The sequence below is a fragment of the Rhipicephalus sanguineus genome, unplaced genomic scaffold (assembly GCF_013339695.2).
Source record: "Rhipicephalus sanguineus isolate Rsan-2018 unplaced genomic scaffold, BIME_Rsan_1.4 Seq8012, whole genome shotgun sequence".
In the NCBI taxonomy this organism is placed as follows: Eukaryota; Metazoa; Arthropoda; class Arachnida; order Ixodida; family Ixodidae; genus Rhipicephalus; species Rhipicephalus sanguineus.
In genome coordinates this window covers 28,885-39,129 of record NW_023616020.1, presented here as the reverse complement: position 1 = coordinate 39,129, position 10,245 = coordinate 28,885, and positions in this window count along the sequence as shown.

The following is a 10,245-nucleotide window of genomic DNA, read 5'->3' as shown; positions in this document are numbered from 1 at the left end:
CTTGTGGTAAGCGTTACTGTCGAGGTATAATACCACTTAAGCTGACGCCACGTTTTACAGCTGCCTTGACAGAAACGATCAGGACAGCTAATTGTAGTTGTGCCCGATAAAAACAATGGAACTGAATGTAGCTGAAACTTGACTAGCTGTAGAAACCCTTAACGCAGTAATGATGAAAGACGAAGCAGAAGAACTTGCATGAAACAACCGTAGGGACCTTGAAGAGCTTGATCATTTCACTTACAGTCGACAGAGTCAGATTTTAAAGCTTTGCACAACAAGTTGCGTCCATGTACTTCATAATTTGCAGAAAACAAACGCTTTTCCTTTGTTGGAGCACTAGTGCACCGCATGCATCTTTGTCACGCCAAGTCAGGAAGCTTCGTAACACCGTCCGTACGCTGAAGCGTTAGGTCGGCCAGCTCTGCTTTGTGTATACTTTTGTTGTACCATATTTACTCTCTCACGCACCCTCCTAGCAAGTAATATTAAGCACAAAGGATAGCGATTTATATAAATTATACGTTCAGCTTGAATTCCATTCCCATATCATATGCGTATATAATGTAACTACAACGTATAATCATATACGAACATTTAAACGCATCCAGTGCTATAAGACCACATGTGACGATATATCAGCTGAAAGCCGCAATGAGTGACCAAATTGGAGGCAGAATGAGGTTCAGCGGCAGTCTGAGAGGTCAGCCTGGCGGCTGACAAACGCAAAATGGGTATTTCCTTTAGTTTCTAAATTTATAAATGGCACCCGAACAAACACGAAAGGATGGTGCTATGCTATTGTCTTGTGTCGTTCCGGGTCCGTGCTTTCTTCTTTCTTTTCTTTTTTCTGTGGCGTCCCTTCCAAAATGCATCCGCATCGCCTCGTCTTTTCCTGTCGCTTATCGATTCCTGTTATGCCTCACTTTGACGACGCGTGAGGTAAGTACTGCCATCGCACGTTTCTGAGTGCATTCGCAACATACCGACTTTCGCCTCACGTAAGCTCATTTTCCGTTTCTATATATTTTCGAAGTTTTCTTGTCATCATTACGGTTATACTATTCTGTCACCATAATCATTGCATCGTTTTGAGCGAATGCAAGTGATTCGTTGAACTTAAGTTTATAGAGCACATTGATCCAGCTTTATCGGTTAGAAACCTTTGCTTTCACCGTGTCTACGCGAGTTCTGTTAAACTTCTTTGGAGCAAATATATAGCATATAACGAAATACAATAAGCAACTCTATAGAATTTAGAAATCACGCTTGCCTGAAAGAGTGGCGGCATGAATGTGTGCTTTATTTGTATATTGTAGCTCTTAGACACTCAGCTGTTCGACTAAACAAAACACGCAATGGTAAAGTAGCACGTGAACAAGGCGCTCGCAAATTATGTGTGCCTGGTGAGCTGCATGTCATCGTATCTGGGCATCTAAAACGGCGTAGTTATGACGCTAGTTTTTATTTTGCTTGCGCAGGGTTCTCCATTAGGAGGTGCGGGGGTGGGGGGGGGGGGAGTTTCACCGCAGCTACCCCCCCCCCCCCCTCCGTTGGTAAAGAAAACGAGCTCCGCAATGCTTGCAAAAATTAAAATGAAGCGATGAAGTGCTTGTCATTATTGTAAAAAAACACGCCTATCCATAACCCTGCGCATTTAAAAATGACGTGAAAAGTCCGACTGAGTAAACGTATGGGGCAGAATTGGCGCCCCCACACAGAGAATAGCAATAGAAGTGCCTTTGTCAGCTGTTTTTTACGAAATGAGCTGAAATGAGCTACAGAAGTGCACTGAGGCCTGCCCGTCTGGCAACGTGTACAGCAATGAAGCAACTTCGAGGCTTCGGTGGATGGCTTCGGCTGAATTCCGAGAGAATAGCAGCCGCTCTGATCAACGGCATAGCATACTTCCCTTCTTTTGCGAGTAGACAGCTTAGGTTGAGCACATCCTCGAGCGGACAACGCTCGGGTGGCCCTTGTATTTCACTTATCAATAAAGGAAGTGATCGCTCTGAACATCGTTGGAAGCCACGTGTTTTGCGACGCAAGTATTCAAGTTAAAGGTGAGAGTGTGGTTAAGACACAGGCCAAGAAACGGGCCATCTTCTCGGGAACTATAGCCGGCTACAACCTAATAGTAAATACAAGCTCCAACCGCAAGGTCACGGCGCGCTTGTCAATCACCTATGCACGAGAGCCGTGCATAGCTAGTTTCCTTTCGAACCGTAAGTACTTTTTCAGCGCTAATGTAAATACCACGCACATCGAAAACTAAAGGTTCGTGGTTCCTATCTAATATGGTCTTTGGCGAAGAAGTGATACCAGAATCTCCGATAAAATTTGGCAGGACGTTCAAATTTAAAACGAGCGACACGACCATGTGTCTGTATGAGGCAAGGAGGTTATACTTGGTATGAGGACACCAGCTATCTGAAACACTCGAAAGGCTCTTGACGTCACGGAAATAAGCAAATGTGATTGAATGCTAATTCTCTCTGGGTGAGACAGTGGCGGCCAATGTTCTGACAGCGTTGATGACAGCTGTGGATGGAGTTTGTATTTATTCCCATGCTGTAACCGACTACAGACAGGCCTGTGCTGAAGGCTGGAGCATAAAAGTAAGAATGTTGTACACCACCCTTGACTTGGTCTGAAACATGCTATATTATTTTTCTTATCTTTCTTTCTTCTTTTCCTTTTTTTGCGGATTCAGTGTGAAAGCAGCACAGAAGTAAAACATTACCTCTGTTCTTATTGCCAGTGTGGGCGGGGCATATAGACTGCCCATGCTGTCGCGTTGCAGCTACGGTTGAAGAATCGAACACTGCCGGATGTTAGACCTAAGAATATGACTTTCGGTTGGTCGAAAATTCGTGTGATAAAATACATAATGGCTAGTAGAGTCACTTGTCACCGAGCGCGTACCCACAGGTCAGGTTTGCCAGCTGTTTATACCTGTACCAACCATACATTCTAGAAACATAGCCTCCTTGCATACCTTAGAGAATGTGCGGTAATATTAGGGAAAATACGGGATACGTAAGCTGTCTCCCATCGCCATACAAGATTTTCATCACAATGCGTATACCGACGGTTCGGCGACTTGAAAAGCATCCATTCAAAACAGTGAGTGCTTGGACGCGTTTGCCGAACGTCAATATTCTCTTTTCAGGGAGCTAATGTCAAATTTGGCAATAATGAAGAATGAGATACAATATACAAGAAATTCAGCACAGGATGAAAACACGAGAGCTCCTGTAAACGAACTATGCTCCAGCATACTTCTGGGGGTTGCCTCTAGAACAAGCAAAATGTAATGTTACTGTTTATGTGCCATTCGAAAAAGCCAACCTTTGACACGTCACCAATTAAGATACATGTACAACAGGGGCGTAGCCAGAAATTTTTTTCGGGGGGGGTTCAACCATACTTTTTGTATGTTCGTGCGTGCGTTTGTGTGTGTGCGAGCCTATATACGCAAGCAAAACTGAAAAATTTCGGGGGGGGTTTGAACCCCCCCCACCCCCCCTTGCCTACGCCCCTGATGTACAATCACAAGTAATGCAGTCAGCAGGCGGCATAGGCAAGCCGAAACTAATTTATACACATCACTGAGCCTGAATTCAGTCATTTCTGCACAGTCAGTTAGGAAGGATGCCCCACATAAGTGTGTTCAGGAATAATTTTGACCACCGGAGAACTTTCTTTTTCTTTCATAAAAAAGACAAAAACAAAAAACTTCGCAGTGCGCATGCAGAAAAAAAAAATAAGGGTACTAAACCTCCGCGTACATGTGAAATGCATGATTCCCCTCTTCTAAATCTTCATGCTCGCCAGAAATTGCCTTCATTTTGTGAGCCCTCATGTAAAAAGAACACATTTCGTTCAACAGTGCACGCAAATAACGTTAATCACATGTCTAAACGCCCTCTTCAACGACCCTCGCTAAGCAAAATGTTCGCTTCCTTGAATATCAGGGAACTATGAGGAAGCAACGCACTCTAAGGAATGCATTTAAACCTTATCTACGATAGACTGGCTAGGTGGGTTTAGTACAGTAAAGAGTATTTCATCGCATCTGCATCCGAATATGCTCACGTCAGAGCGAGAACAGCAGTGGCGCGGTGGCGCCGTGTAGCAGAAGCATTTGACAGCTCTGCATCATGTAGGTCACAAGGCTACATCAGAGGTGGCGCTAGGAGTCTTACTGACATAAAGTGACTTTATACTGGCCTGGGGTGCCTCGATACTAGAGTACACTCTATCGATACCAACGCTACACAGATACTTGCAATACGAGCGCGTAACTTACACAGAGACTTAGGAAAACAAGTCCCTGTTTAAGAGGACACTAAGAGAAAAACGATTTTCTCGTATTGGTAAATTATCTTTCGCAACACCGAAATCACCACTCTTGCCGCGTGAAGACGCTTGGTAAGCGAGAAAACGCGCAAAAATAAAGCACCGTGACGTCACACATTTTGGCGGAGTCTGCTAGGGCCTAAGTAGTTCCTAATCGGTGAAAATGATGCACATTGTCCTCTGAGGGAACCATAGAGTTAACATACCAAGTTTGAGCAAATTTTGTTGAGCCAATGGTGCCAAAATACGATAAATACACTTTGAAATCCGTGACGTCGCGCGCGGATATTTAGGCGCGAAATTTAAATACGCAAGTCTGACCTTCATTTTCTCCTCTATTAATAATCCCATGGTGGTGAAATTAACAACATTACTGTTTTCAGAGCACAATTTATTAATATAAACCGATTCATTGTTTCACTTTAGTGTCCCTTTAAGTTACGCGCTCGTATTGCAAGTATCATGAATCATCAACTCGCCCGATCAGCCATTGACAAGTTACAAAGATCCACAATTCATATAAAGCCTCGGTGCGTGCTCCTGCAGCATGGTAACCACGATGTAAACAATTAAAGTAATTATCTTACACCACGATGCAGAAGCGTCAGTTACGGGGGAGGGCAAGGGTACGATGGCCCCCACCCCTAGAACTTGTTCATTGGAGGGGGGGGGGGTTCAGTTTGTCTTTATCGAAAACATTATCAACATGTACTGAATACTTGAAGTCATGTGCAACGTGAGTACTCAAATATTTAGCATCCTTAACCTCGGTTAGTGCTGCGCCTTTAAGGCTGTAAGGAAGAAATAATGGGTCTTTCTTTTGTTTCTTTTTTTACGTGTCGTGCGCATGAAAATAGTTTTTGGATGCATTCATTTCCATTTGCCAGTTGTCACACCAAAGACTAAATTTTTTATGGTATTAAGTTCCAGTTGGTCGTTAGCGCAACGTGTCGTTGCATGCTCAATATTCTCACCTATATAACGTTTGATAGCTCCGTGTCAAGTCGCGCTTACTGACACCATCATGGATGCTAATCAACTAGCCCGCCAAAGTGTTTTAGCTTCTTTGATAGCTACTTGCTGAGAAAAACCGGCACCCATATCACTTATATGTAAATGGAAAAAAGTAACGGGCCTATAACGGACCCTTGCAAGTTGCGGCACACCTGATAGGACCGATTTATTGGCACTGCAAACATTATTTAATGAAACAATTCTCTCTATCTGAAAAATATGCCCCTATCCATTACTTAGAAAAGACAACTTTATAAGCAGCTTCCCATAATATATATGATCAAGTGCTTTCTGGAAATCGATAAATATGGTGTATATTTGGCCCTTTCAATCAATGCACTGGCCAATTTCGTGCGTAACCTCAGTGAGAATTGTAACTGTGAGTGAGTGAAGGAACTTTATTTCCCTTTTTAAGAAAGGGGAGGAGCCGGAGGGGAGAGAGGAAGGTCTGTGATCCAGTCCCAGCAAGCGTCCGTCACCACTTCGTGTGGCATAACGTCAGACTACCAGTCATGGTAGGCCTCCGCTACCTCCTCAGCCTACCTCAGAACTCGGTCCTGGAGGGTGGGATCGGAGCTGCGCAGGGCAGTCTCCCACAGCTCCTCACTACTAATTAAATTAATGGTTTGAGAGTGCGGGCGGGAGATTTCATGGGACACTGCCACATGATATGCGAGAGATCTGCTATCTGGACAGGGCAGAAGCGACGTTTGGGTGACGGGTACGTGGCAGGGAAAAATAAGTGCAGAGTTCGCGGTGTAAGAAATGTGCGAGTTTGTAGTTGCCGCCACAACATTTCTCTCTGGCGTGTGCGAGGCAGAGAAAGAGGTGGATATGTTAAGCGTTGGTGTCTGTAATGTGTGCAAATTTCATGAAATGTGATCAGCGAGTCTTTATGGGTGTCTTGTGAGGAGTTATTGGCCCTAGAGGTTGGCGCACATTTGCGGCCACTCGGTCTGTGAATCCTTGAGCAGCTGCATGAGTCATTTCGTTTCCTCGGAGTCCTTGATGTGCTGGAGTCCAGACTAGGGCGATGTTGTTTTGTGGTGGGTGAGCGACGAGTAAGGAATGTGCGGTATTGGTAATATAACCACTACTGAAGTTCCGGATAGCTGTCTTATAGTCGCTAATTATGAGATCGCAATAAGGTAGCTCCGAGCGAGTGCGATGGCGGCTTCTTCCGCGTCGCCCGCCGAGGTGGTCTTGATTGACGCTGAACGAACAATGTTGTACTGGTTGTCCACGACCGCTACGACATAGCGGTGTTTAGTGGTGTGGAATACCCTCGCCGAAATCCGTGATGATTTTTACCTAAAATATCGTTTTCTTCCACAAAGCTCATTAGTTGAGTATTCAGAATGCGCCATCGTTTTGCAACAAGAACTTGCCAAAGCGATCGGCCGAAAATTGGCGACATCGTTTTTGGCACCTTGTTTGTGAAATTGGTATCGCCTTGGCACACCTCCAATCTGTCGGAACGTCGCCGGATTCGAGAGAGTTTGTATGTATGTCCAAAAGGAAAAATGAGTACCACTCGGCATATCGTCTTAAGTAAGCGCTGGGGATTTGATGAGGTCCTGAGGATTTTTTTTTCACATCTAGTTTAAAAAGCAGATTCAGAATGCCATCTTGTCTTATAGTTAGCTCAGGTAGACATTAATCGCTACAAATTCGCACTTCGGAAGTTGAGCCATCTTCCCAAATGAACGTGCTTCAAAATATTCATTGAAAAGGCAAGCCATCTCAGAGCTATCCGTTTCTCCAAAAATTGGATGCCAGATTTTGGCCCTGAACGGTACCTCCAAGATCTTCCCGGTGATGTTTGAATGAATGGGTGAGTGCTTCATTCATGTAGCTATTGTCTCGTCTGGAGAACTTCCGTCTTGAGTTCCTGTGAAATAGAACTAACATAATGGCGTGTTTTTGCAGATTCGTTTCAAGAGACTAACGACGAGCGTTCCAACATCCTTTACGCGAAGCAGTGGAATCGTCCCAGTAATATGCCTTATACTGTACGCATACAGCTTGTCGTAAGCTTTACGTACCCGTTTTCTACTCAACTTCTCCGTTTTTGCGCTTTCCCAAAGGCACTTTCTGCTGTGTAGCACTCGTTTTTTTTTAATAAAATAAAAATTAAAGCACGTTCCACGCTTGTGAAATCGGAGTAAACAGCCAGCGGAGCCGGCAAGCAAGCCCCACCACCTGGCGAACGCAGATCGAGTTCTTCCTTTCTTCTTTCCTCATCATCTTCTTCCATTCATATTTGTTTCTTTCCTTCTTTCTTTATGTCTTTCTACATTACACTCTCTCCTAAATTCCCTCCTCCTGGCTATCACATCACTCCTCCTCACCTTGCCCTATCTATCCCACCCCTTGCTATACTATACTATGCATATAGCTATGCTATGGGATGGTAAAGGGAAGAGAGTGTGAGGAGGATTGATGTAAAGGTGGGGAGGAGGGAAGGAATCAGGAAAAGGAGGAGGTGAGAAGGTAAAGCATAGCTATGCATAGTATAGTATTTCTCGATTCCTCTTTCTTTCTTTCTTTCTCTCTCTCTTATTTTTTCACTCGATCTGTTTCTTTGATTCTCTCTTTCTGTCTTTCTTCCCTTTGTTTTCCTCTTTTCTTTATATGCTATGCTTCTTTCTCTCTTCGATTCTCTCTTTCTTTCTCTTTCTGTCTTTATTCCCTTTCTTTCGCTCTTTCTCCTTCTTTCTGAGCTATGCTCTACTCTCTACTCTCCTCCTCACCCTCACTCCCCTTTCCCACCACCTTAAGTGCTATACTACACAATCTAGCGTATAGCCGAGTGGTTATGACGCACGCCTGCGGATCGTGGGTACGCGGTTTAGAACCCCGCCTCGCCAAGAATTTCTTCTTTCTTTCTGTCTCCTTTTTTCTCTACTCTCTCTCTCTCTGTACTCGTTCCCTCGCCCATTAGGGCTATTACATCCCACGCCGGAAAAATCGGCGAACGTGTTGTGGGAGCGAAGCAGAAGAGGACGGAGAGGAAGAAGAGCGCTGAGAATAACAGCCACAGATGCTTCTGTGAATAATCAAAAGGCAGGCGTAGGAATTGCTTCCGATTTGCTTGGCTGGTCATCCTCAGTGAGGCTGCCAGATTTTACTCCTGTTTTTGAGGCTGAGCTCTTGGCTATTATTTTGGCGCTTTGAAAACTGGCCTTCAACCGAAAATAGTGCAATCATATAATAACAGATTCTCTTTCGGTATGTACAGCACTTACAGCTTCAGAACACTCACGAGCCCTAATGACTTTGCGCACATTAGTACCGGTACAGCTGAAACTCCTGAAATTATTGTGGGCACCAGGTCACTGCGGGACACAATTAAATGAACTGGCCGATTCTTTTAGCCCGGGCTTCCCTCGATGGACCAATAATTTCGGTGCTCCCAGAAGTAGAATACATAGCAGCGATCAGATATAGAAAATTAGCAATTTGTACAGATATGATGGAAACTATAACTAAATGGGCAGAATATCAAGACCTTAAATTTCCATGGAAACCTAAGTGGAGTCAATCTAGAAAGTTTGAAGTTATTATTTCCAAATTTCGATGCCGTGTCCCCCCATTAAACTTATATTTACACAGAGCTGGTTTGGCGATATCACCCCTTTGCCCATTTTGCGAAGAAACAGAATCTATTGAACATTATTTTATATCATGCCGCAACTATTCAATAATTAGGAAAAGACTTCTGGTTATTCCATTTTCGACGATTGGTTTAAGTTTAATCGCAGAAAATGTTATAAATTTCGGTGCCTCTGTTTTGGGACATTGTCATCGAGAAATTTTTGATGCTGTGTGTAATTTCATCTCAGCAACTAAACGTAATCCAACGTAAGGTCTACTTTAAGAAATACTGGAAAAATACTCGCGACATAATTATAAAATGTGATTAAAAGTAAGTCATAGAGTCAAATTTGGTCGGGTCAGGTAAACTCAGCTGTCTGGTCGGCTCAAAATTGTAATTAATGTAATTATCCTCCACAGGCTATCATACCTTTTGTAATTAGATTGCTCTTTATCTTCGCGTTTTTCTTCCACTTTAGTAATAGGGAGGTAAAAAAATTAATGTAATTATCATCCATAGGCTACAATAATTTTTCTTGGCCAATCCCCCAGAGTGGGTATGTGACAAAATTGGTAGGCTTCAATAAATAAAAAAAGAGCGCCGGTTCATTGTGGCGATCGCACTACCTTGCGCAACGAAAAGCCCCGCTGCTAAAATCATCGCTAATCGAGACGCGCATGCCTTTCAACTTGTAACAGTTGCGCATAACTTCCTGCTTTTCCTCGAAGTCGTATGGTCGGTGAGTAACCAGTAGCTTCTTTGGTTTCTTTTTTTCCAATGCGGCGCGTATGCTCAACACTACGGAGCGATAAAGCAATCACAGGAAAAATCTTCTCCTGTACCGCTTTCATCAGGCCTTCCTGTGTTGTCTTATCCTGCTCATGCAGGCTGAAAATGACGAGATTATTGCGGCGATGGCGATCATATCGTCCAGGCCCGTAACTAGGGGGGGGGGGGTTGAGGGGGTTCTGACCCCCCCCCCGAAAATTTTTTGATGCTTTAACTTTTCGGGTGATACTAAAATATTTACACGCCTTCACAGCGACCCCAGCTGCCAAAGTTACACTGCAACTTTCCTGGCATTGCTTCCCTCTTCTTCCTTTCCTCAAACCTACCCTTTTACCAGAACACCTCAGCGCTCCCTCGCCCGCACGCGCACCTGCCCTATTTGTACAGCTTTGCACTTCGCCCTCGCGTTCCTTCGAGTCTTTTCTTTTTCGTCTTTCACCCCGTAGCAGCTCCTTTATTGATTCCAGATGCTTTCCTTGTGC